Genomic DNA, 27,875 nt, shown 5'->3' with positions numbered 1-27,875 from the left:
GTGATTATATCCTTTTGCAACATTAATGATGCTACATAAAACTGAATATGTGTTTGCTTGTCTCAGATCAAAGTAACGGAACAATGATTAACATACCTGGAAGTATTGACCTGATTTCGTTTTGTTACATCATGTTTCTAAAATTGAACCAGAATACAGGCCATGTGACAATCATTTTAAACATATGACTGTAAGTATATCGGTACATTCAAGTCATATATACTATATCCGTATATAAAATTACATGTATCTTAAACATATACGCCAGTTGGGACGCTATGTTTATCGCACAAGGTAGTCATTTAATCATAGTGAGGCAAACTGGAATAGGATACACATCTCGGACCACAAATCATGGGTAGAAAGAGCGCTTTTGTTTGGGTACTTATGATCTCAACATGGACTATTTTGCTGAAATTTTCTGGTAACAAACTACTCTCTCTCTCTCTCTCACTCTCTCGCTCTCTCTCTCTCTCTCTCTCTCTCTCTCTCTCTCTCTCTCTCTCAATTTTATGATGATTGTTTATTTTTTCAGTAACTTTCTCTAAAGTGTTTCGATGTCATAAATTAAAACTCAATGCATCCATTCGCGGGACAAATTCAACGTATACTCTCGGCTAAAGATGTGTGTGAGAGACAGTCAGACATAGCATAACATGAGATTTTCTGGTTATAATCTCAAAAGTATAAACCTAATTTCAAACCGATTAAACAATAGAACTCTTAATGAAATCAGTTGTTGTCTTTTAGTGTGTCTTGGAGGGTTGTGGTTGGTTTTGATTTGTTTATTTTGTACCCGTGGATATTTTTGACGTGTAATGCTGGAGAATGCAAACCTGGAAAAGAGAGTGATATGCTGAATGTAAACTAAGATGATTGAAAGCTGTCAATTCTCAATATAATTAGTCATTCACTATCACATTCGCATCACTGATAGTTTCGCTCGTAATCTTTTTGCCCGTAAGTTTTATATCCGTAATACTTACTTCAAATCAGTTATAAAATAATTATAACTGTACATGATGTTATATTTTTACCAATTTCTGCCCGTTCATATTGATTGTGTGGTTTTGTTTTGTTTTACGGTTATTTTGCTCACTTATGGGCACAGTAATTGGCTTAATTAGATTCGTACTTTACTTGAGTTCAGTTATAACTGATACATGAGTGTGTGTGTGTGTGTATGTATTTGTATGTGTGTAATTTGGATTTTTAACGTAGCTTTAACAATTTTTCCATCATATCGCTAATATGTATGCAGTGTGACAGTTTAGAGCAGTGCTGTCCAAGCTTTTTGACACCATGGGCCACTGAAAAATGTTTTTCTGGAAGCCGAGGGCCGCAGCAGAAAACTGAAAAGCAACGACTATATAGCTGCTCGAGCTATGGCGGGCCATTTAAAATCACCTTGCGGGCCGCGGATTGGACAGCACTGATTTAGAGTGATGTCTAGCACTGGGACATCATGCCGCAGACATGTAGCATGATGTCCCACCCAGTCACATTATTCTGACACCAGGCTGACCAGTCCTAACACTTAACCTCTTATTGCTGAGCGTCAAGCGAGGCAGCTGTTAGTACTATTTTGATAAGTCTTTGGTATGATTCGACCGGGGATCGAACCCACGACACTCCGCATCCGAGACGGACGCTCTAACCACTAGGCCACCGAGGCGGTTAACTAATACATGAAGAAGAGTTAAACAGGTGTTATGTGTAAATGACATTCAATTAGGAAACATGAAATGCCTGGAAATATAAATATCCCTTGAAAATCCATCCAATTTATCTTCTTGCGTCGTTGGCGGGGGGGGGGGGGCTAGGGGCGAACTGACGTGTGGTCAAAATAACCTGTGTTTAGGTCAGAGCTGAGCATTTTGCTATCTACTTGCAAAGTTAGCAGGATTTGATATTTAAAGGTGTAAAAGGTCAAGTGACGCGTTTTACAACTTTTTACTTCACCTTGCAACTGTAACGTCGCCCTCTTAGTAAGAGGGATGGTTAACTGGATTTGGCTGTCGTTATCTAGAGGATGAACTCGCTCGATATTACAGCCGGGTGAGAGTGGAAATATAGAATTTCAACAGAGAACTGTGCAAGAATATTGGGAAGAAATAATACAATACGAGTCCCCTTAGACAAGAAAAAAAAAACAAATTTAATCAAAACAAATTAATAACGGCAATTCCAATTCAGTCTAAATTATGTCAACAAAATTTAATAACAGTGTCTAATTTGGATTTATTTTATAATAAGAACGAGTAGTGAAATGAGTGCAGTATCCACGACTGATTGCATCACCTTCCTCCCTTGACCATGTATCAACCTGTTCCTGTTTCCTCGAGCCTTTCTACGCTACACCCCCTTCCTCCCTTGACTTTATAGTCCTGTATTCTAAAATCGTCACTCCTCTTTTCGGACTTTTGTCTTCGGACTGTCCCGTCTCTCCCCAGAAAGCTGTTCCTTAATGCTGTTCTCTTTTAGAAATTGTGCGTCCTAGCACTAAACCCTGTCTTTTCTTACAAGACAGCCGCCTGGTCCACTTTCCTTGTTTAAAGAGGAAAGCACTATTCTTATTAGGCTTTTTAGCCGTCCTCGGAGCCACTTCCTCTCAGGAATATTAAGACTAAACAATTTCGACTAAGGTCGTCACTTTAAATTCACATTATTTTCAAAGTGTACGCCTTAATTTACTCTGCCCAATCGTAAGCAGCTGTTTTTAAGTTTTTCCCAAGATAATCATTTCTTCCGTCAAATCTCAGACAGCATAGCATTCGTGAAGTACGGGCATATCAATTTCCCTTTGAAAATGATAATTTGACATGGGTTCCTATCAAGCGGTGATGGCTGGTAGCTCAAATGTTTACTTTCTCAGGACAGCGTAGCAATGCCTTAGTCGATCTCACTGAGTCATAACTTCTAGCTTTTCAAGTTTTAACACTGACATTGGTGGCGAAAAGAAGAAAGATCGAAGTTACCCTTCACAAAGATTTTTGTGGTTTAAATGTGATAAAATATCAATGCTCAATGCATTCAACTTTACGGCTCAATACCATTCAAAATTCGACACTTTACAGCAACCATCTGGTCTCTTGGCTTTTGTTTTGTAGTTTTATTTGTAATCAACGTGTACTTGAATTAACGAAAATACTTGTATATTTTAAATTATCATTTATATGTAGTACACTCAACAACAAAAAACCCACAGGAGAAACCATTATTTACCGGTGAGAGTATACATTGTTAGATGAACTTAGTTTTGGATTTTCAGCAATGATTTCTATAAGATTGTACAAGTTAAATAGTAATATTGGATATACATGTACAAAACAGAGCATTTAAAGGTTAAAGTTTCTCTGCTTATTACCTTTCAAACATTTGCCTGCATTATTTCAATAACGTTACAGGAAAAATCTTACCTTAAAAATCTTGGCCCGAAAACAACCCTTGAATTTGTGGAACTAATAACTAACTAATCTTGGAACATTCCTTTGCTTGTTTGTTTCTTTATTTATTTGTTGGAGTTGTTTTTGTTTTGTTTTTAATCATGCCTACATTCCATCTTAAGTCTCGAAATTGTTTGAAAAATATTCCTGTAAAACAGTGTAGGAATGATAATATCATGGGCTGTTTGAGCTTCTATGATTTCTGACATCTGTATCTTAAAATTTTAATCGGAAAGACAGACAGACAGACAGACAGTGAAAGAGACAAGAAAAAGACGAACAATGACCTGGTTTTCACTCATTTTTACCACTGTCAGGCGCTGATTACGCTGCATACCGGAAGTACATCCAGGAACAGGCAACGAATGAAACTTTTGTAAAATTATTCCAAGAACATTTGAAGCTGTTTCAACCCAACAATGCCGAGGTAATTTTTTCTTTTAATGCTTCTGTTTACGGTTTTATGTTTAAAAATTATATAAACATAGATTTCTAGGGTGGTAACAACGATTAAAAAAAGCCCATGACTGATACGGTTATTTGCTGGTAGAGTCACAATACAAAATATCAACCATTTGCTGAATAAAGGAATATTATTTTTGGTGTTAAAAGTTTAAGCACATTGACATTTAGCAAATTGCTTAAATACTAATTATAATATTGATCGGTTTATTGAAATTTCACGTAAATCATTCTGATTACCATGTAAAATGATTTAACTCATTCTTTCTGCCATATAAATTGATTGAAATGTTATTAGTATTTTTACCTTAACCGCATAGTGTATATTCGTATTGCTGATCAAACAAGCACTTTCGTTTTCACTATTTATCCACATTGTGCTCTTTACCCGTCACATCACCGTGCTTAATCACTTGACGTCATGTGTCTATTGATTAGGCCTTATAAAAAAAAAAAAAATTGGAGATCACAGGCTCCAAGGGATGAACATAATTAACAATCAAGACGCAATAAACCATATTTGCATCTATTATGAATTCAGTTGCTTTTTTATTTAGTTTGGGGTGGCTTTTTGTTTTCTTTTTTTTCTCTAATACGGCGAATATATCTAACTTTATATGCATTTTGCAACAGGTGATTCATTCTTACTTTTTCCTTTCACTTTGAACGAACCAATCATTCTTAACATCCGTCTGAAATATAATACAGTGGTAGAAAAATCCATGACTCTGGACAAAAAAAAATTTATGTTTGGCAACCAAAAACATATTCGTCAAAAATTATAATATTACAACTGATAACTGAATTTGTTTTCTTCTCCAGTACCGAACATTTAATCCTTAAATTATCCCTCTGGGAGCCAATGAGTTTTTTCTAAAAACTGCTACTGTCCCGTAAGTCGGTAGGTGTCGCGTAGGCCTACTATTTCCGTTTAGTAAATGTCCAGCATGGAAAAAATGAAAGGAAAAACAAAGAAAAAAAATCCCCAAAATCAATAACTTCTTACTAAATCATGAATGAAGCCACCTAACGGTGAGAGTTGAGAAGTTGCTGTATAAAAATAATAAAAATAATAATAATAATAATAATAATAACAATAACAATAATAATGTTATTGTTATTATTATTGCTTTTGTTATTATTATCATTGTTATTTTTATTATTATTATTATTATTATTATTGTTATTATTGAAACCATAATTCAGAATTTATATATCTGAACAAGTATCTCTACAGAAAATATCTGGCACTGTTTAAAGCCTTAGTTTGATGAAATTTACAGCACGCGTAGGTGGTAGAAAAGTTTTCTCAGTTTCAAATAATACTTGATCTGACAGGAAAAACATCGCTATGTGGAGAGAGAGAGAGAGAGAGAGAGAGAGAGAGAGAGAGAGAGAGCGAGTGTGTGTGTGTGTGTGTGTGTGTGTGTGATTTGGATTTGTAACGTAGATTTTTTTTAAAATCCAGTCAGATCGCTAATATGTCTGCAGTGTGACAGTTTATATTGATGCCTAGTACTGGGGCATCAAGCCGTAGACATGTAGCACCATGCTCCACCCAGTCACATTATCCTGACACCAGACCGACCAGTCCTAGCACTAACCTCTTAATGCTGAGCGGCAAGCGAGGTTGCTGCTGTTACCATTTTTATAAGTCTTTTATTATGACTCAGCTGGGTTTTGAACCCGCGACCTCCCGGAAATGAGGCGGACGCTCTAATCACTAGGCCACCGTAGCGAGAGAGAGAGTATTGGGTTAATTATCGCCATATGCGTTAAGGTTTTATTTATTCTTTTCTTAATTATTTGAATTTATATCACCATTAATATTCTGATGTACAAGAAAGAACAAATAACAATAGGAAATTTTCAAAACATGAATATTCAGACACATGACAATAAGCAGTTGTTTGGTGAATAAGGATTTTGTATTTTCATTAGACGTATCAATAAGCAATTATAATAGTTTCTCGCCATGACTGTACACAATAAACGTTGAACACGACAAGCTGATACTCTCAACCAATTAGATCACTTGAGACAATAAAGCAAGCCACTACACTCACCCAATAAAATGACTTGAGACAATAAAACAAGCCACTACACTCACCCAATTAGGTGACATGAGACAATAAAGCAAGCCACTACACTCACCCAATTAGATGACTTGAGAGAATAAAGAAAGCCACTACTCTCACCCAATTAGATGACTTGAGACAATCAAGCAAGCCACTACACTCCCCCAATTAGATAACTTGAGACAATAAAGAAAGCCACTATACTCACCCAAATAGATGACTTGAGACTATAAAGCGAGCCACTACACTCACCCAATTAGATGACTTGAGACAATAAAGAAAGCCGCTCCACTCACCCAAATAGATGACTTGAGAGAATAAAGCAAGCCACTACACTCTCCCAATTAGATGACTTGAGACTATAAAGCAAGTAACTACACTCACCCAATTAGATGACATGAGACAATAAAACAAGCCACTACACTCACCCAATTAGACGACTTGAGAGAATAAAGCAAGCCACTACTCTCACCCAATTAGATGACTTGAGGCAATGAAGAAAGCCACTACACTCACCAAAATAGATGACTTGAGACTATAAAGCAAGCCACTACACTCACCCAATTAGATGACTTGAGACAATAAAGAAAGCCACTACACTCACCCAAATAGATGACTTGAGACTATAAAGCAAGCCACTACCCTCACCCAATTAGACGACTTGAGACAATAAAGTAAACCACTACACTCACCCAATTAGATGACTTGAGACAATAAAGCAAGCCACTATACTCACCCAATTAGATGACTTGAGAGAATAAAGCAAGCCACTACGCTCATCCAATTAAATGACTTGAGACAATAAAGCAAGCCACTACACTCACCCAAGTATACAACTTGAGACAATAAAACAAGCCACTACTCTCACCCAATAATATGACTTGAGACAATAAAGAAAGCCAATACACTCACCCAATTAGATGACAATAAAGCAAGCCACTATCTCACAATTAGATGACTTGAGACAATAAAGAAAGCCACTACACTCACCCAATTAGGTGACATGAGACAATAAAGCAAGCCACTACTCTCACCTAATTACATGACTTGAGAAAATCAAGCAAGTCACTACACTCACCCAATTAGACGACTTGAGACAATAAAGCAAGCCACTACTCTCACCCAATAATATGACTTGATAAAATAAAAGCCACTACACTCACTTAATTAGATGACTTGAGACAATAAAGCAAGCCACAATCACACAATTAGATGACTTAAGACAATAAAGAAAGCACTATACTCACCCGATTAGGTTACATGAGACAATAAAGCAAGCCACTACTCTCACCCAATTAGACGACTTGAGACAATAAAGCAAGCCACTACTTTTTTTATAGCCGGGGAAGGGTTTCTGGCAAGTCCGGAATCTCCCCTCTCCCGATCAGACCCTGTCAACTACGAAATTATATGGAGATCACTCGGGAACCCTTCTAAAGGTGCCCAAAGGAACAAGTTAAGAATGAAATGTTTGTCGCGGAAAAAAATGTCAAATTCCATTATATCTTCTGACGTGACAATTTTGTATATGATATCATTGCGTATATATTCGAACTTTGTCACAAAGCACAACATCAATCGAAATCCAGCCTAGAGTGAAATAAGTTAAAATAAGTTAAACTAAACATAATACAGTTCAGTACATCATACTAAACAAAACAATGGGAATTTCTAGATTATTTACACTGCCATGTACCTCAGTTTGCTTACTAATATTTCAGTTTTTCTCCCCCTAGTTATTCCTTTGTTCATTAACATTCTCGTCTTATTCTTATTCTCATTAATGTTGTAATTTATGCTATCTTCCTTGACAAGACATAATTTTATCTTTATCTGCAACAGGCTTTGGGATTTTCTGACACATTTGACTGTAAACAATTTCCACACCCAACTAGAAGTGCTACTACAGGTAAGTCAGAATTTATAATCAAGTTCACCCAATTATATTTTTAAAAGTCTTTTGTTGACAGAAAGATAAATTGCACAAACGTGCAGACATCGATACACAAAACACATGAAAAATATTGCAACCACTTTTCAATAAGTCAAAAAGTGCAAGCGGTCAATATATGAGGAAAGAAAGAGGCAAAGGAAGAAAAGAGAAGGAATGGAGAACAAAGTCCAGCTAATACATGTACTATAGTCGTGTTTTGTTTTCCTATATATTCCGTTCCATATAATATCGAGTTTATATATGGTCGGTGTGTTAAAGACATGATTTATATTTGACGAGAGAAATCATTGTTAGAAACCTGAATGTCAGTCCAATTTTGCCCGTCACCCCTGCCGGGGTATAGGCCTCCCACAAAAGATCGCCAGATGCTTCTGTTCTGTGCCATCCTCTAGAGCTGACTCCAGGTGTGTTCCATCTTAGTGATATCCGCCTCAAGGTCGCGTCGCCAGGTGCTTTTTGGTCGGCCCCTTCTCAGCTTGTCTTGAGGGTTCCACCTCAATGTCTATCTGGTAATGTTGGTTGGCGGCTTACGTAGGATGTGTCCTATCCAACCCCACCTTCTCTTCTTGATTTCGTCTTCTACCGGAAGCTGGGAGGTTCTCAGCCACAGGTTGCTGTTGGTGATGGTGTCTGGCCAGCGCATCTGGAGAATTCTTAGGCAACTGTTGGTGAAGTATGAATGGATTCATTATTATTTAGTCTGCGGGTGTTTTAAATGAATCCCAACATTTAAAAAAATTAACATTTTTTGCAACAAAATTGATTTGTCAACATAGTAAAAATCACCGATAACCTTCTTAGAAGCTAACAGAATAGGGGGCTGTCTTTTTAATTTAGACTAATATAGTTATGCCATTTAGCCAATTTCATATGAGCACACGTATTTTCCAGGGGAAAAAAGAGTTAATCCTTTTTTAATCCAACTAATTTGAAATAACTCCAAACAGCACAACATACACCTTACAGTGTAAATGCCCAACTAACACTGAGAATATCTCTCCAAAACAAATGTTATATCGTATTCTAAAACGGAAAAGGGGTTCACGTGATCATGTTCCAGAACCTCGTCGAAATGAATTACTTGTTAAAGATCACGTACACCCAGTGTGGCCCTGACGAAAACCAATCATTTACTCTAAGAAATATTTTTTTTTTTTACAAATTGTTTACATCTTAAATATGTAGTCCCATTATGACCTCGACAACAACAAATCATTTTAAAATAAAAATAGAACTTATTTACGTGGCTGCTACTAATTTTGAATCAAGGTCAGGATCTAGATTAGCACCTGGTGTTCACAAAACGAACAGTCAAGGTTAAACTATTTTCTGGAAAAAGTATCATCTCCAGTGAATAAATTTACATTACAATAGCATGTAATAAAAAATAAATATAATTTAAAACTGACAAACAATTAAATGGAAATAAATATATATTAAATCATATTAAATCAAATATAATTAAATCAAATATACATAACAAAATGTTTAATTGTTTCCATATTTTGGTTATAAACAGTGCAAAGAAAGTTAGTGGTTCAATTAATGTCTAATATTCTTATAATTTTGTTTTTTAAACCATCTAACTTCCAATGAAAACTTTTGATGAACTAATGGCTATCCTTTTTTCTCCATATTCAAAAATATTCATATTTCTCCTGGGATTTTATGACGTTATCTGTCCTTTTGGTGTTACGGGGATCTCTCAATTATTCAGATGCTAATACAGGATATTTCATGATTTTTTTAGTTGTATGAGGATTTGAAGAAACATATAACTTTACTGAGTCTATAAGATTTTGGTACTTGGTCTGCAAAACTTGGCTTATTCATCAAGTAGGTCTTGAACAAATCGTATGCCTTTACTGTACTGTATATTGTACAAAGGTGTACTTAATTCTGTCAGTATTCGACAGTTAACTACATACATTGATTCAACATATTGAATTAAGGACCATCAAGTATATTTCTCACCCATGCAACAGAGAAATCTAGCTGTTTTGCTAACCTTACTTTTCTTATCTCAGTCTAGTCATCTCAGACCAGTCGTCTCAGTCAAGGTGTCCACGCGCTCAGAACTACTTTTAAAAAAAGAAATCCCGGTTGAATAAAAAATATACTTACATTATTTAATGACAAATAATGCACTTACCAGCCAGAATTTATCATTTATCCGTCAACACATTAATCCATCAGCAACTTTCACTGTAGCACTTGCCATATTTCCAGGACAGAAAAATAAATGTTCAAAGAGTCCGTGAACTTGAAAGTTTAGCACATGGTTATCCGCTAGAGTCCGTTTTTTGAGGGTCTATTATACACGGGGGTAATTTTACAATCAGTATTAAGGTCAACGCAAGTATGTCACACAGTTTCACCTCCTCCAAAGAAAAGAATAGTTATATACGATAATGACACAGAACTCTAATTACCCATGAATAATCTAAAGAAAGATGTTACTCTTCGTTACAGCTTGTACTAAGTATAGCTACAATAGAGCTCTGAGTAGCCAATATCATTATTATTTACAATATAATTTTTCAAAATTGGAAATGATGAAAATAAAACAGTTTTTTTGTAATAAATATTAATTATTTATTGTCAGTTTCATAAAACATCCATATATTAAATGTAATAATACCTAATTATTATACGACGTTTTATGTTGCTATTTTTCTTTTGCTCACGCGTATAAACTGTGTCCTTCGGACGCAACGGTCACACCACAGCCTTCATTAACATATTAATATTCATGCGCCGCATGTAAACATTGGACGTGAACACTAGTGAAGAATTCTTTTTACTGTAAAGGAAAATATTGGGTGAGAAAAATAATCTACGTTGGGGTTTGGACCAAGACAAGGAAATCCCAGTCGCGGGTTTATATTATATGTCTCCCCACGAGGCTTGACTGAGATTTCCTTGTCTCGGTCCAAATCCGAACATAGATTCTATATATCCCTGTAAGACATGGCCCTCTTGATCTCAAGGTCTTTCCAATAAGAATTTTCTTTTCTCTCAGATACATCCTTGAAGCATTTTGCTCCAAGTTTTAACATATGTTGTAGCTTTAAATAGAGAGTGTAAGCTAGATTTTTGTTTGAAAACGAATATTATTAGAAAGTGACATTGATCCAGACAGTTCCTTTAGCTTCCCTGAATTCTTAAAGGTTCATCTTCTGTAATCCACAATATGAGAATTTTGATGTCAGTTGAATTCAATGGATTTTGTCTCGCACACAGAATAAAGAGATATGGAGAGAATGGATTGCTCTCGTCTTTAACATCTTTCCACCTATTAGAAATTGGTCTGAATTCTTTGTGAATAAACGCGTGAATACGCATATCTAATACATAGCGCCAAAGGAGAGCTCTGTTCGTACAGGAAAAGAAAGGCATACAAGTGGCAATGAGGAAACATATTTGTAAATGTTCGTGAACAACGATTGTAATATTAACTTTCTTTACGTTAGTTCGTGGTTGTCAGCTTTGTTACAACAATTGTTGATACAGAAAAGGTTTGCGGCGTTCATATGTGTGTTAGAAGTCGGAAAGATAAAACATTTAATTGTGGTAAAGCAAACATTTGGATTTCTCAACTAATGTATAATCGTTCCTATAAAATCATTACACACCTTTCTTGTTTATATGGAGAGTACTACATAAATCGCGAGAACTTGAATCCATTCCTCTTCAGCCAAAACATGTTAAAACAAATGCCATCATTTATCAAGCGAATTAATTTACAAGTTTTTAGGTTTCCTTCCGGGAAAATGTTTTTAAACGGCGCGTGCAAATCTTATATATCAAAACGGCCAGCAGAATAAAATCGTACGTCTTCAGCTAGGTGTGACTGTCATGATAATATTAAAACAAAATATAAATATATGACCAAGTAACCTTAGCTTTATTTAGTTTGGACTTTGAAATATCAAAAGTTCCATGACAACTCATTTGTATGAAAAATAAATTTATATTGCAATTTGTGAATAAAAACAAATTTCCTCAACAATACAAGGTAAAGGAACACGTAAATAAGATGCGAGTGTATTAAAAGTATTGAGTACGAGTCCTTTAATGAAAACTTGTATTTATTTCCTATGTGTTCGTCGTATATCAGTCGTGCTTTAGGAAGTTCTATACAGCTGTATTCAGGGTCCTGGGTGGCCGAGTGGTCTAAGTCACTCATCTTTACATCTTCCTCTGTCCGCGTGGGTTCTAGTATCGGGCACGGCCAACGTGTGTATGTGAGATAGCTTGCAAGTAGCTTCCCGTGTGTCGGTAGTTCTTCCTGGGGGTTTCCAGTTTTCTTCCTCAAACAAACAGAATGTCCGCAATGAATAGTCTATAAATGGCCTTAAATCCACAACAACAAAACCAGTTGTACTACAATATCACTGTAGGACTGATATGCGTAAAGGTGTTTTCAAGGCAAAGGTGTTTTCAAGGCAACGGTGTTTTCATTGGTTCAAAGTATTTATGTTTAAAGAAGTATTTTTTAATACCATTTATATGGGATATACCTAATTTATTAATGTGAAATGTATGCGAAGCAAACAATATTAAAAATATCTTCTTTTTTTCCAGTCCACAATTTGACACCATATGATGTTAAAGTTGTTGGAGCCATGGGAGACTCCATTACGGTAATTTAACAGTTGTTAAACTTTCAGAGCACTTCCATAACTAACATGTTTATGGAATTTATTGTAATATTTCCTTGTGTAGCTTTTTGTTGTTGGTGGTGGTGATGTTGTCTGGTGTGTGTGTGTGTGTGTGTGTGTGTGTGTGTGGATAAAAAGACTGGAATATAATTTTCCTTTCTGCTTACTTATGCATTTAGATATGTAGTTTTCATTTCTCGTCAACATGATAATATTTTGAACGTTCACGTTCTAATGGCCAAGCTTGGCAGGTGACTTTCCTGTAGAGTGTGGAGTTGCAGTAAGGTTTCCGATTTCCTTCCTGCTCATGGGCCCCAGGTCATGGTTAAAATACAGATCAATTATCGTTATTCTCTGTTGTTTGATGCACTTTCTTAATTCATGTAGCATATTGTTTACAGCCGGAGAAGGAGGTTGGTCAAAGGAGTCACATTTGTGTGTGTGTGTGTGTATATATATATATATATATATATATATATATATATATATATATATATATATATATATATAGTTTTTGTTTTTAAATTGGGACAGCCCCAAGACTGGTCGTCATGGATATCAAATCAAAGGTCTTAGAGAGTATTTATGTATAGAATCGATATCGATTTTAATTCTCCCGCTGACAAAAAATGACCATAGTGCAGAGGTCGAACTCGACAAACATTAGGATTGACTTTCGAATGAATGGCTTTTTTATGTCTTTATATCTACATAAACATACTTTGTTCTTGATAATGATTTTAAATTCAGTTAACAGCTTCAGAATGAGATGTAGGCTGTCTTTTAGTTTTCCACGTTTCAGTGTAACCCCAGTCGCCAACATCTACCCTCTCACAGTCTCTGAGCAGGGTTATAAGATGAAAATAAATCTCTGTCCTCTTTTCTGTTGATGATGATCTAACTTTTAGTATTAAATGTTCCTTTTATGGTACAGCTTTTAAACAACTCAACACGCATCATGTATGTTATAGCTTCCTTTTGGTCACAGGTCCTAGGGTAGGGGTCTAAGGAGTTTTAAATTTGGACAACATGAAAGCATATCATGTGTCAAATCCAAGGTCTTTGGTAGTACGTATCCTTCACAACTTACAGTGACTCCAAGCAGGGTGTAAAACATAAAGATTTTTTTACGGTGCTGTACATGATACGCAGATTGACAGCTTTTCTGTTTTAATTTTATTTGCTTTCAACGTGAGGTCATAGCTGGAAGGCGCATCATATATATGATGGGTTTGGGTTTCTGGCTCCTGTTTAACTGTCTAGAGCATGGTAAGGAGAGAGAGAGAGCGCAGAGAGCTGGGGCGGTGGTGGTGGTGGTTGGGGGTTGTAGATCTCAGTTTTTGTGATGGCGAGCCTACCTCGATTGCCTACAGGCTACAGCGCGAATAAAACGCAATTTTCTTGTTCTGAAAACGTGCGTGTCAGGTCTCTAATCTGACAGTTTGATGTGCTTTGAAATGTTCGTAATATCAAAATAAATCTATTGAAGTTACGGTATAATTCTAAGGTTCGTAATCTTGTAAAAATAATTGTATAATGATAGCAAAGTGTTTTATTTAAGTATTATCATGCCCAAATTACATTGATGGATTTTATGTATGTTAAACTATAATGTCCTTTTTATCAAGTTACATTGATATAATTTCATGTATGTTAAACTATAATGTCCATTGTTATCAAGTGTGTGTGTGTGTGTGTGTGTGTGTGTGTGTGTGTGTGTGTGCGATTTGGATTTTTAACTTAGCTTTAACGATTTTTCAGTCATATCGTTACGATGTCTGCAGTGTGGCAGTTTATTGTGTTGTTGACACCTCTTAGCTCCATCCCAGCATATATAGCTGGTTAGAACTTAAAATTGACACCCTGTTTTTGTGATGTCTAGCACCGGGGCACCATGCAGCAGACATGTAGCTTCATGTCCCACCTGGTTACATTATCTTGACACCAGGCCAACCAGTCCCAACACTCACCTTTTAATGCTGAGCGCCAAGCGCGGAAGCTGCTTGTATCATATTTATGTCTTTTGTGTGACTCAGCGACCTCTCGCATCCGAGGCTGACACTCTAACCATTTCGCAACCAAAGCGGTTTTGTTATCAAATTACAGTGATGAATATTATGCATGTTAAACTATAATGTACATCTTTTTATATAAAGTTACAAGGACAAATTTCATGCATGCTAAACTATGATGTCCATTTTGAATCGAGTCACATTGATAAATGTCATGCAGGTTCCACTATAATGCCCATTTTTATTACGAGTTTTACTTTAGATGTTTGCTTTCGATTATTATTCAACTGAGACAAAAATGGTCATACTGAGACGATGTAAAACTGTATCTTCAATGGCAACGAGTCTTTTAAGGCCCCATTGGGCCTAAATTAATCGGTTTCCATTCATGCATAAAATTTCATAACAAGGTGGACCTATTCTATACGGCAATTGTTATCTTTTTCTTTTTTGTCTATGGTGCATAGGGCTGTTTAGATTAAAAACGTTACACTGTATGGAGTGAATCTTTGAAGAGCATCTGTTTAACTTGAAATTATACGTGAAAGCAGAAGACGCTTTAAAGTAAATTTTGAAAACTATTGATAGACGAATGAAGAAAAGAACACACATACACACACATAAACACACCTCTATTATTTTTGCTCCCATTTTATTTCTTTACGATAGGTTTTTTAAAATTGAAATTCATGAAATATTCAATGCTTCATAATACAGTCAACTCATCTCACCCCATCCAACCTCTGAAAGCTCTATCAGATTCTTTAAAACGTATACATTTTATATCCAGGCCGGAACGGGAATAAAGGCCGTCACCGTGCTGGGACTCCTAAGAGAAGACCGTGGTTTTGTCATGGAGGTATGTTTCCTTTTCTTGCTTAGATCTCTCTCTCTCTCTCTCTCTCTCTCTCTCTCGCTCGCTCGCTCGCAACGCAACGAATCAATTGAATCTCTGCAATTACCTCTGACATTCGTATGTAAAACTTACATAAACCATTAAAATGTACATGTTCATAGCCAAAAACATCGAGTAACTGGGTGTTACTTATTCATCCATGATGAGTATTTATGTGTGCATTTGTTATTCTCTTTCAGTATCGGTGGTATAGGCGACATCAACGAGCACGAAACCCTACCCAGTAAGAAATGATTTCATTCATTTTATATGAACATGTTCAACCTCTCCCGTATGATAATCGTTATAGCTGTGCATCGTTCTTTGCTTCTTTCTTATTTTACTCTTTGATTCTTGCCAACTCGTTTTCAGTTGACATATATTCTAATGGTATATGTCTCACGTGCCGTTAAACCCTATGCATACATCCAGACACAATATCATTTCTGTATGGTAAAAAAAAAAAAAAACCACATAGGTAATGATCTATGGACTAACATGTTTCCTTCTTGAATAATTCCAATATGGCATTCATGAAGAATTTTTGTATGAAAAAAAAAATCATCACAAAGCAGACTTTAAATGCACTCAACGGCGTATGATGTTATGACACAGTTCTGTATGCTGTTAACATGGACAACTATATAACCTTACAACCTGAACTGTATAAAGATTTTATTTGGGCATGATTAGAAATTAAATGAACGAGGGAATATAATGTCTGACATAATATATATTTGTTGTGAAAAAGAAAATAAAAGCAAACAACATGAACGTATGCCTGCACGATTTATTTACATCGGTTTGTTAGTTCTTAACTGGAGTCCGTGATTAAGAAATACAATGACTTGCTCTTTTTCTTTCTATACATAGATGCGTTAAAATTTTACAACCCCAGTTTGGCTGGGTTTTCAACCGGAAGTGGCAGCGCAAGCAGCAAATATGCCCACCTGAATGTAGCAGTAGCAGGAGAAACCTCGAGGTAAGTCGTCTGCTTCTTCTTTTGTGAGCATTTATTTAGCTTTACACGGATTACTTCGCCTGTGTTGTCTGTAAATTTTCACGCACTGCACTGTCAATCGATAAAACTCCAATTTTTCCTTTTTAATATTTTGTATTTAATAACTTTGTATTCCTAATAATACTGTTCGAATTTTAAATTAATGATCAGATAAAAGTATAATTAATGATTTCTCTTATCGCTATTTTACATTCCAAAACAATTATTGGAAAGTGTGCGAGAAATTATTGCTTCTGTCTATCTGATCTATAAAAAATAATGTTATTTGAAGATTGTATGTCAGTGATAACACCCTGTTTTTATCATTATCATTATTACTTATGAACAGTGATATCCCACGGCAAGCTCAGGAACTTATAGATCGGATGAAGAAAGAACCTGGAGTTGATTTTGAAAATGACTGGAAGGTCATCACAGTTTTCATCGGCGGAAACGATTTATGTGATTACTGTAAAGATAAGGTGAGTTTGTGTGTGGAAAATCATATGCATGTCAATCGATACACACACAGAAATAACAAACAAGATTTGTTATTTGTAGCAATGTGGATAATTAACTATTTTGAAAGGCCTTGTCTGCTGTTAATCAGATGTTGTACAGCATATTGTAGTGTCCTGATGACTAACGTAATCACCTAGCTCTTTCTCATTTTTTCCGTTCAATTTTCATAAACTTTCCAGCACTTATTCACATGTCAACAGCCCATCATTTTGATTTTGTGTTCAAGAAATGAGACGTTTATCTTTATAAAAATAGTTGTGCTTATTAGTTTGCATAGATTTCTCGAGTTAAACATACTACAATTTAGATATTTATATGTGGAACGAGTCTTATTCACTACTGTATGCGTTTACAATATGATATTTTATATGTACGAGAAAGACAATATGTTAACGTAATGACAAGGACATAAGCCTTTATGCCTATCAGTTGAATTACAGTCAGAATTCTTGCATTGATTACCCACGAGACTTTTGGTGATTTTGGACTTTTCAGCATTATGATTACTTCTTTTCGTTTACGTTAAGGTGAGATCGTGATGTAAATGAACTTTTACGGAGTATATTTCTGATAGAAAATATAACTTGAATTCCTTCCTAAAACATAAAACATTACGTAGTTCATTAAAACATCTACATTCAATAATATATCGCTTTCTCAACAACAAAATGCATTGATACGATCATCTGATTGTTTCGTCAGCAATTACCATAACAACCTTGTCTTGATAAACATTACATTAAATAGTTGATGACATTCAATATTGATGCAACCTAAAGATCTCATAAAAAAAAGACCGTATGGGCATTGTCCATAAATCGAGTCAAACAAGACCGTATGGCATTGTCCATAAATCGAGTCAAACAAGACCGTATGGCATTGTCCATAAATCGAGTCAAACAAGACCGTATGACATTGTCCATAAATCGAGTCAAAAAAGTCCGTATGGCATTGTCCATAAATCGAGTCAAAAAAGACCGTATCGCATTGTCCATAAATCGAGTCAAACAAGAAACATCTTAGATCCATATCTGCCGTCGCATAATGCCATATTTGTGCCTAAAGATTTTTTTCTTGATGCACACATCACATTTACGTAATAACTGAATATAATCAACAACATAAAAAAATCATCTATCCAATTGTTTTGGAGCTGTTGACATAATACGTTTTAAATATCACCTCCCACCCCCAAAAAAGTAACAAAATCTTTGATTACCAAGATATTCGTGTGCGTTTGATTCATATATTAAAAACCCTCTTACCACTTGAGTTCAATTGAATCTTTAAACACAAATACATTCACGTTCTTCATACTTTCATTCCTGTCATCTTTTCCCATGACCTTTCCTTTAACTTTTTCTCTTGATCCACGTATAGAAAAGTGCATTTAATTGTTGTAGCATTTTTGGAGAATGATTTATAATGTAAAAATGTGTGACTTAATTTAGACAGTGCAAAACTTTACATTATTGTCATTTTTCCAAAGAGAGTGAAGAATCTTCGCGACTACTGGACTAGTAAATTTTCTATTTGTTTATTTCTATTATCAATTTCAGTTACGATTGTGTATGTTAAATGTGAACTCATTAGAGTCCCACTCCAACTTACACTCTGATTAGTAATTTATTTGATACCCTGTCCTATTTCCCAAACAATGTGCTTTAGTCTATTTTGTTTTTATAAGAAGTCCGGGAAACTGAGAAAATTGATCAGTGAGATCCAATGAATAGTTAGGAGATGTTCAAAGCCATCTAAAGCAAGTGAAATATTGTCGTGTGATATTTTATAATTTCTATTGTTTACCATAATTCCCATAAAACTGTGATTTCTTTGCTGATTATAGGGTCAAAATTTCTACACATGTAACGAAAATATACGGGCAGATGCGATCACCCTGTCTGCATCCTCTTTTTCATAGTAAACTTAATGAAACTTATCCATTTTCTGTCATTAAAGAAAAACTGTATCCATTTCTTAAGAGCAAAAATAGATTTTCAAAACGTAATACTCCCTCTTTGATCGGTCGTGCAAAAATATAGATGTTTTATCCAAATCTATTAAACTAAAAAAAAATCCACAGATTTATTAGACTTTTGGAACGGATCATAAGACACCTCCTTAAGTTTATAAAGACCATTGTCACGTTTGCTCAGCCCAATTCGTAAGTCGTGTATAAGCTAAGGTAGTAGTACAAGCCAAGGTTGCTGTCTAAACATTGCCGCAGGCTAGAGTTAATCTCTTACGCAAGGTTACCGCGACCAGAGAGAAGATCCGGCATCTTGAATCGGCAACTTCCCACCTAGGTGCTACAACTTTGTCCTAAGATCAGAGGAACCACGAGGGACTGGGACATGTTCAAAATCCGTCCCCATATGGAGAGACAGCGAGAAGGACATTGTCCGCTAAGTTTGGTTTGATCGGTTCAAAGCGACATCCAATCGGAATTGACACGGAGGGTGTGATAACAATTTCGATCCGAATTATAACTTCTAACTAGCAAGCGAAAATTCATTATCGCCTAGGAAGATTGATGAGCAAATATATGGTTACTCCGAGAGAGCCACTCCTGATTTGGTCGTAAAACTTAGAGAGGAGATTCTAAGGAAAGACAAAGCTTCGTAAAGGCCAGTAAGTTATTTGCTCTATTTTTTGCAGAATATTAAGGCATTGTAATTGTAATTATATGTAGCATGTATACTTAATTACTAGGACAGTTTAGTACGTATAATTACCTTTGTAGTGTTTAGTTTACATGCGTATTTGAGAAAAGAGTTTGAGTATTATGTAGAGAATTATGTTGATTGTTACCATGTGGTCAGAATTAATTTGTCATTCGCTAATAGGTTACTTCGTAGTAAACTAGTGCATTTTTTCATGTGATATGTTAGAATTTACACATGCTTGAATTGTGAATTTGGAAAATGGTTGAAGCGTGTAAGATTAGTTAATATGGATGTATGGATATATCAGAGCATGGATATTTGAATATTTGTATACTTTGTACGAGTTGTAATGTAAATAAATGCGTCTGATTGTTGTGATATTGTTTAGTTTAATGGGATTAGGAATATGTACTGATGTGGCGCAATTTATTGATGTACGTATGAGAGGTAATTGATACCGTGCTTTTATTACGACGTTGTTTTACCATACAAGAACGTATGAGTATTTCGATGTGAATGAATGCGTAATCGAAGAAATTTAATAGCCGTTATCTGATGATAGGCTGGGTGTAGTGTGAGATGAGAGGGCTAAGGAAAATATTGTACCGTCCTTGTGTTTTCACAGGAAGCTTTTTGGGGGACAGAACTTCCGGTTGGTTAAGTCCCAAGTCTCTAAGAGGGGAGACGGAAGAGCTACTAGCAGAGCAGTCGGAGTCGACAAATCTAGTCGGTATAGAGAGTCGAGGAGAAGGAGGAAGAGGAGTCGAGGAGGAGAGAGTGAAAAAGGAGGAGGAGTATCAAGGACTCGGTGGAGAGAAGTAATTTGGAGAAAGTATGAGGAAGAGGGGAAGAAATAAGAGGAATAGGAGAGAAGAATACACAGATGAGTAGAACACAAGGACAGGTGGAAAGCTATCTCACACTACAAATCAAATGATGCAATAGGCTATCACAGGGTCGAGCGGAAGGAGAGTACTTGGGAAATATTAATAATTTGATTATTGAATTGTCATTAAATTGTTATTTGTTGAATTTCACTTTTTTGTGCATTCAATCAATAACCGTTGGCATTAGTGGCTGGGGGCTAGGAGCTTTACATCTATTTTTCACTAATTTAACTTCCAGACAAAATCGAGCCTGGGTGGGACTTCTATAATAATTTAAATTAAAAAAATTGGTATCACCTCTCCCCACAGTGACGGCATAATAACCCCGTCACGCAACATTCATTTTCACTAATATATCTCCCTATAGTAAAACCTGTTTCATCTGTCTTTATTTTTATTGTACTTGCATTACAAACTCATGGTGTTATTTAAAATAAATTAAATGGGAGATTGGTAGCCAAATTTTTACATACTGCTTTGTTTTATCTCATTTAGGGATGTAATTAATTATCCCTTATTTTCAGGGGTGGGCGATAATTCACCAGAGATGCAATAGAAAAATTATTGTTTTGACACAAAATGACCAATATGCTTACAAAGAACTGAAAAAGTACACTCCAACCGTCTGATACTCGGTTTGCATTGTTTGCCCTATTTTTTTAATGTTGTTTCTGCTTTGGTAAAAAAAATGTGCCTATTTGTTATCATCTTAGTAAATTTTCCATTTTTTTGTTTCTCTGCGTAATTTAAGGCACTGAATATTGACTGGATCAACATGTTTATATGAGTATTAAAAAAAATTCTGTGAAATTTTGTTTCTTCCAAAATATTCTTTTAACCTCCCGATAGTCTGTCATCAGTTTGTAATACGTTAATCAGCGTCTTATTGATTTAATGCCTAACTTCCACGTTGTAAAATTATTTTGAGTTTTTTCCCCACCACAGTTCATTTTTAACGTGACATTACAATAATACCTTCCATCGTTTTTCTTCAAAAGTTTAAAAAATGTATCCTTTACCTTTTCTAAGCGATGACATTGATCTTTTGGATTTGCTATTTCTAAAAGTTAAGAACTTGAAATTAAATATTTTCAAGTTATTTTTGTTCTCTTCTTATATATGATGCATATGAAATAGACATACCTGTAATTTTTTTTAAAGCTATGTATTTGATATTTCACACATAAACTAAACTCATAATGCGATATATATATGTGTGTGTGTGTGTGTGTGATGTGATGTGATTTTGATTTTTAACGTAGCTTTAACAATGTTTCAGTCATATCGCTACGATGTCTGCAATGTGCCAGTTTATAGTGATGTCTAGCACTGGGGCATCATGCCGCAGACATGTAGCATGATGTCCCACCCAGTCACATTATCCTGACACCAGGCCGACCAGTCCTAACACTAACCTTTTAATGCTGAACGCCAAGCGAGGCAGCTGTTAGTACCATTTTTGTAAGTCTCTGGTATGACTCGGCCGGGGATCGAACCCACGACCTCCCGCATCCGAGGCGGACGCTCTAACCACTAGGCCACCGGAGCGGTGTATATATATATATATATATATATATATATATATATATATATATATATATATATATATATATATATATATATATATAGTTGCAATATTTAAGACATGTTCCTGTTACATGTTACACAGCGATGAATTGTCACTTTAACTGAATAGACATAGTCGTTATCCTTCAATGAGGAGTTGATGAGTGTCCAAAAGTTGTGTTTTTCTGTTGTTGCTGTTTTTTCAAAGCTGGGGTAATTTTGCCTTAATGTCCAGTTCTGTATTTAGCTTCTATACATCATTCAGTCACAAATATAAAAACAATCTCTTCTGTAAGAAAAAAGTAGTTAGGCCTGTTTAATTAAGTTGATATACCTTCATGTACATGTTAGAGTACCAATATTAAGTTGCCTCCAAAAATCGATGAAGGTATATTCGGCACACAAATTAAGAACTAGATCTGTCTCTCTTACCCTTGGGTTGTTCATTGTTGAGTAATTTTTTATACCTAAATCAGGTTCTTTTTGTCAAATAAATCAGTGCAAATAATTATATTATCATTAATAAAATCAAGTATATTAGCTTTTACTCCTGTATGAAATTCTGAAATGTTTATATTAGATCCATCGATAATGATTAGTGTTAATCTTTATTTCTGAGTTGATATGTCAAAGATAGATTCATTTCCTGTTTTATCATCCGTTGCTCTACGAAGAGTGAACTGAACATTATTTTTCAGAAATACGGCCACTCCCCTTGCATTTGATGAAAGCGTTCAAACAACACTCATAGTTAATATAGAGTGTACACAATTTATCTAACTTGTGTATGAAATGAGATCTCGTTACTAAATATATTGAATAATTATATGCTTTTCACATAATAAAATGAGTCTCTTTTGTTGAAATCCCGTAATCCATGACAATCTTTATGATAATTATACGGATTATTAACTTTCTTCAAAATCAAAGAAAAATCACTTTGTCGAGAGTATGACAATAACAACACAGTATAACCCGAGTCTGACATTTGTACATGCATTACTAAATGATATCCTTGCAGGAAACATATAGCGCCGAAAATTATGCCAGCAATATCCAAAAAGGGCTGGATATTCTGCATTCACAAGTACCACGTGCCTTCGTGAATCTTGTCGAGGTGCTGAATATTGCTGTTGTTAGGCAGTTGAACCAGAACCTCTTGTGTGATGGTCTCCACTTTTTCCTCTGCGGCTGTGCCGCCTACCCTCTATCGAAAGAAGCGGAGGAGGAGCTAGCGGCCGAGGTCATTAGATACAGGGAGGAAGCAGAGAAGTTAATAGCCACCGGAAGATACGACACGAGGGATGACTTTACAGTAGTACTGCAGCCATTTTTGAAAGACACTGGCGTGCCGATGAAGGTATTACTTTTTTTGTGTGTTGGAAAAGGAATGCAAATACAAACCGACGTCATCGAGACTTTTTGAGCATACAACCGCCAAACTTTGATCACTCGACAAGTCAGAATAAAACCAGTCTTCGGTCATTAATGATTTTTATTTAAACGTTTTTCTTATTATTCTTGGATGCTTAAATTGGTGGGACGTTTAGTTTGTGTCCTAGCTTCTTATTTTTAAATAAATGAAAAGAAGAAAAGATAAACGCAAAAATATAGGGTCCCATTGTTTCAGCTATCAGTATATTATATGGAAGACCAAGAGTACTAGTTGGTCGTATGTTCAAAACAACAATTTTAAGACACATTAATCATTTGATCCTCCCCACTTTCTGTTTTAACTATGAATAGTACTGCTCCATTACTTTCATACTATTAAATACAGTTTTCAATTTCCGTAAATTTTAACATATGAAGGAAATTGTAAGTAAAGGTAATGCACTTTTAAAATCAAATGGATGTTTCGTAATTGAATCAGATCTCTAATTTTCTTGGTGGTATCACTTTTACCATCTATCTACCACTCTCAATATATAATTTTACCATACTGATTAAAGTCGTAACCAGTAATTGAAAACACTCACTTCATGAGGACAATATTTGCTTTCTTGTATTAACAGTCTAAATTTGTTTATTTCCTAATTATTTGAAACGAAGTTCTGAATATGCGCACACTAGTCTGTCAATGTTTTAAAGTAAACAACCTAGAATAAAGAAACAATGCGTCCTAATTTACTTGCAGGATGGCTGTCCTGACGATTCTTCGTGTCCTGACCTCAGCTACTTTGCTCCGGACTGCTTCCATTTCAGCGAAAAGGGTCACCAGGCCGCAGCAGGAGCTCTCTGGAACAACATGGTAACAGCGTATTTACATAGGATAAGATTAAGCTTCTGGAGAGTTGGCGGAGCACTTAAGATAGGTGGGCCCTTATCAGACTACAAATACATCCTGAAATGAGCCCTTAAACTGTCCATTATATGTATATAATTATAATTATAATAATTACTATAGCTATATTTGGCCACATCGTTGACTGCTAGAGCTCTATGTTTTATTTTAAACACATGCAATTGTATCCGCGGAAGTCAGGCCGGCTATATGACTGGGGTGGGGAGGTGGCTGGCTTGGCACGTGCCTGTGCTCCCCTTAATCCTACTCTTTACATACATACATACATACTTGCATGCACTCACACATACATACATACATACATACATACATACATACATACATACACAGACATACATACATACACACACACGCACGCACGCACGCACGCATACATATATATATATATATATATATATATATATATATATATATATACATACATACATACATACATACATGCACTTACAACTACATGCATACATACATACATACATACATACATACATACTTGCATGCACTCACACACACAACTACACACACACACACACACATATACATACATACATACATACATACATACCGAGTTTTTTTCGGTAGCACTGCTAGTGTCATCGCAATTGATGCCTAATTTGGAATTTAATGACCCGTATGAACCGTGGCGTGAAATCGGAAGTAAACAACCTCGGTATCAATGACGAGATGCAAATTGTTTATTGAAACAAAGTAGACGGATTTTGTATCTTGACATCAAAGGTCATTTGGATTTGGATAAACATGCACGATCCCTATATGGAGATAGAGACTGGTGAACACATGTCTTACGTACGCTTCCTGAATAACAAATATTGTGAAAGCAAGTATACTATACAAATAACATTTATACATTCTATATGGTATCTTACATTTATATCATGTTTGTTGCTTTGTATCTTTCTTTCGTACCAGGTCAGACATGATTACAGGAAATTATTCTCACAGCTTCATATTTTATAACATGTCTCAAAGCACTGAACCACGATCCGTTATAAGGATTAAACTTAAATTCGTTGTGCTTGTTTCTTTTTATTTCAGCACCTTATATCGCTTCTCAGAGACAAAAGTTCACCATATTCAATTTTATAATTTGTACATACGGGCTTTACGCCCGTATCCGGTAGGTGAAAAACATTTGGTTTAACTCAGATCGTGTCCTTCATCGTCGTGCCTTACACGAGTCTAATTTCGTAATCATACAATTTCTAAAAATTAATCTGGAAAAATATTGTGAATACATTTCATGTTTTTGGTTATAAATCTTTAGTTTTAAAACAAAAATAGGAGGCTTGAAGGATTGTCTGCTTTATCAAAGATAATGTCTACAAGGATAAAAACAGAGTCAATCACCTACTCGAATGAATCAGATAGCTGTGCTTGGTTTATGTTAGACGTTAGCTCGAAATTTACAATACATTAAAATGACATGTTGATTATGTCCTGTGTTTGTAGCCATTTACCTTCGTATTGTACATTTCAGATATAATTGCAGGATAACATTGACATTACAGCAAAACTCTCCTTGCTTTTAATAACAAGTACTCGTTCAGTGTTGTTCTTACGTTCTGTTATAAAACTCCACACAACGGTAAGGTCTAATTCTGAATATTTGGTAATTACGTACGAAAACGTCTTTGACAGATCGAGCCAGTTAGCAAAAAGCGTACAAGCTGGACTCCTGGAGAGCTCGTGGAGTGTCCATCCGCAGTAAGTTAACAATACCACACACACACACACACACACACACACACACACATATATATATATATATATATATATATATATATATATATATATATATATATATATATATATATATATATATATATATGAGAAAGCCAACGAAATGTTTTCAGACACGTTGCTGCTGATTTGTATACGGCAGGTGTTTATTGTAATTACCAATAAGAGTCAGACAGGAATGTTTATTTTACAATCAGTTCGTTTTGAACAACTGGTCTTATAACAATATTCACGTTGTTTTTAATAGCAATTACTCCGCATACCGTAGACAAACACTTGATGAGTGACACGACATTATTTCTTTACCCCCTTACTATAATACTGGTTGTAATGTACCATTTTATTTTAATGATAAGCAGGTATTGGCGTTTAGATCGTTTAGCAGTAAATGTGGATACTATTCATTTGTAAGTTTTAACAAATATTATACATACTTTTCTTTGAGTTATTTTCATGTGCATAGTTACGACGAATACCGTTTACTTCTCAAGGATCGATTCACCACATTTTGAACGTATTTTCATAACGTTCAACGAACTTTATCTCGTAATACTTTTCTCTTCCATACTTAGTCATAAGCGTTAGACAGGTAAAACTTATTTTAGTTTTGGAGTAAAACCATTTTTATTTGAAAGATATGAATACTAACTGTCCTCTTCACCTTGAACTTTTTCTTCAGACCTCACCATATTTCGCCACCAGCAAAAACCAAAACTCCACGGACGATCAACTAGGCGGCGTTTACTCATCCGATCAAAAGGAATCCAATAGCAAGCCGTCAGGCACGGATGGATCGGGAGCAATATCAACCGTTGGTCTTGCCGTGGCGGTCATATCAGGTGTCGGTCTTTTGATCATAATAGCTTCAGTGATTGCTATACAAATTAACAAAAGGAAGAAGCGTTCTGAAGAAAAGATGCTTCTCCTACAATCTGACAAATCATCTGTATATCCATGCATATGATGAGAATAAATTGAGAGCTCTTTACTGATATGTGTTCCTTCCATTTGAAACAAATAACTAGCATCGTCAGTATAGGACACAGCACAGAAACGTGTTATCAAAAATTACATTAATTGCATTGATACAAATGTTCTTGGTTCAATCAGTCTTCCATATTCCATCCATAATCAATACATTCACAATTATATTATTTTGTCCACAAAATCAGTTTGCTAGTGTTGCTATATTTTTGTTGTAGGGGTTACTAAAATACTTTTAAATTTTTATTAATATCCAATAACACTTTCAGTCCCAATGATGAGAACAGGACATTTAAACAAGGCTTATGAGTATAGTTGCGGATATATTACCATATTCTGAAAATATAAGTAATAATTTGAAGAGTTCAATCATAAACACTTTTGACTAATGAATATAAACTTTTTGTAATAGACAAGAGTTCCGTAACGATAGCTTGGGAAAAGTTTAAAATAGCAAAGTATTTCTTACATCTTTACTTGATTGTTATTCTTGCTTCGCAGATAATGTTGCTATAAGTCATCAGTCTTTCTTTCGATATTTTCATCCGTTATTATTTTATCAACTATTGCGTTTTAATTTTCCGTTTATAGCATCTTTTAAAATATGAGTTTATAATTTTTACCTCTTTTGTCTAATATATTTGATTATTATTGAAATAAAATGTTTAAATCGAAA

The 27,875-nt window shown here is 35.2% G+C and overlaps 1 pseudogene across 1 annotated transcript; it reads left to right on the top strand.

Annotated features, from left to right (window-relative positions):
• The first annotated feature begins 250 nt into the window (after positions 1-250).
• LOC149805589 (phospholipase B1, membrane-associated-like) lies at positions 251-27,875 on the top strand (annotated as a pseudogene). The gene is made up of 12 exons (XR_016419702.1): positions 251-424; positions 3,764-3,873; positions 7,829-7,895; positions 12,528-12,586; positions 15,407-15,475; positions 15,712-15,755; positions 16,385-16,493; positions 16,861-16,993; positions 23,174-23,512; positions 24,290-24,403; positions 26,114-26,179; positions 26,895-27,875. The product of XR_016419702.1 is annotated as a phospholipase B1, membrane-associated-like (transcript).

Source organism: Sinohyriopsis cumingii, chromosome 2 (assembly GCF_028554795.1).
Source record: "Sinohyriopsis cumingii isolate HCF-2022 chromosome 2, ASM2855479v2, whole genome shotgun sequence".
NCBI classification, from domain to species: Eukaryota; Metazoa; Mollusca; class Bivalvia; order Unionida; family Unionidae; genus Sinohyriopsis; species Sinohyriopsis cumingii.
The sequence above is the reverse complement of the archived record's forward strand: the minus strand, read 5'-3'. Positions and strand labels throughout refer to the sequence as shown.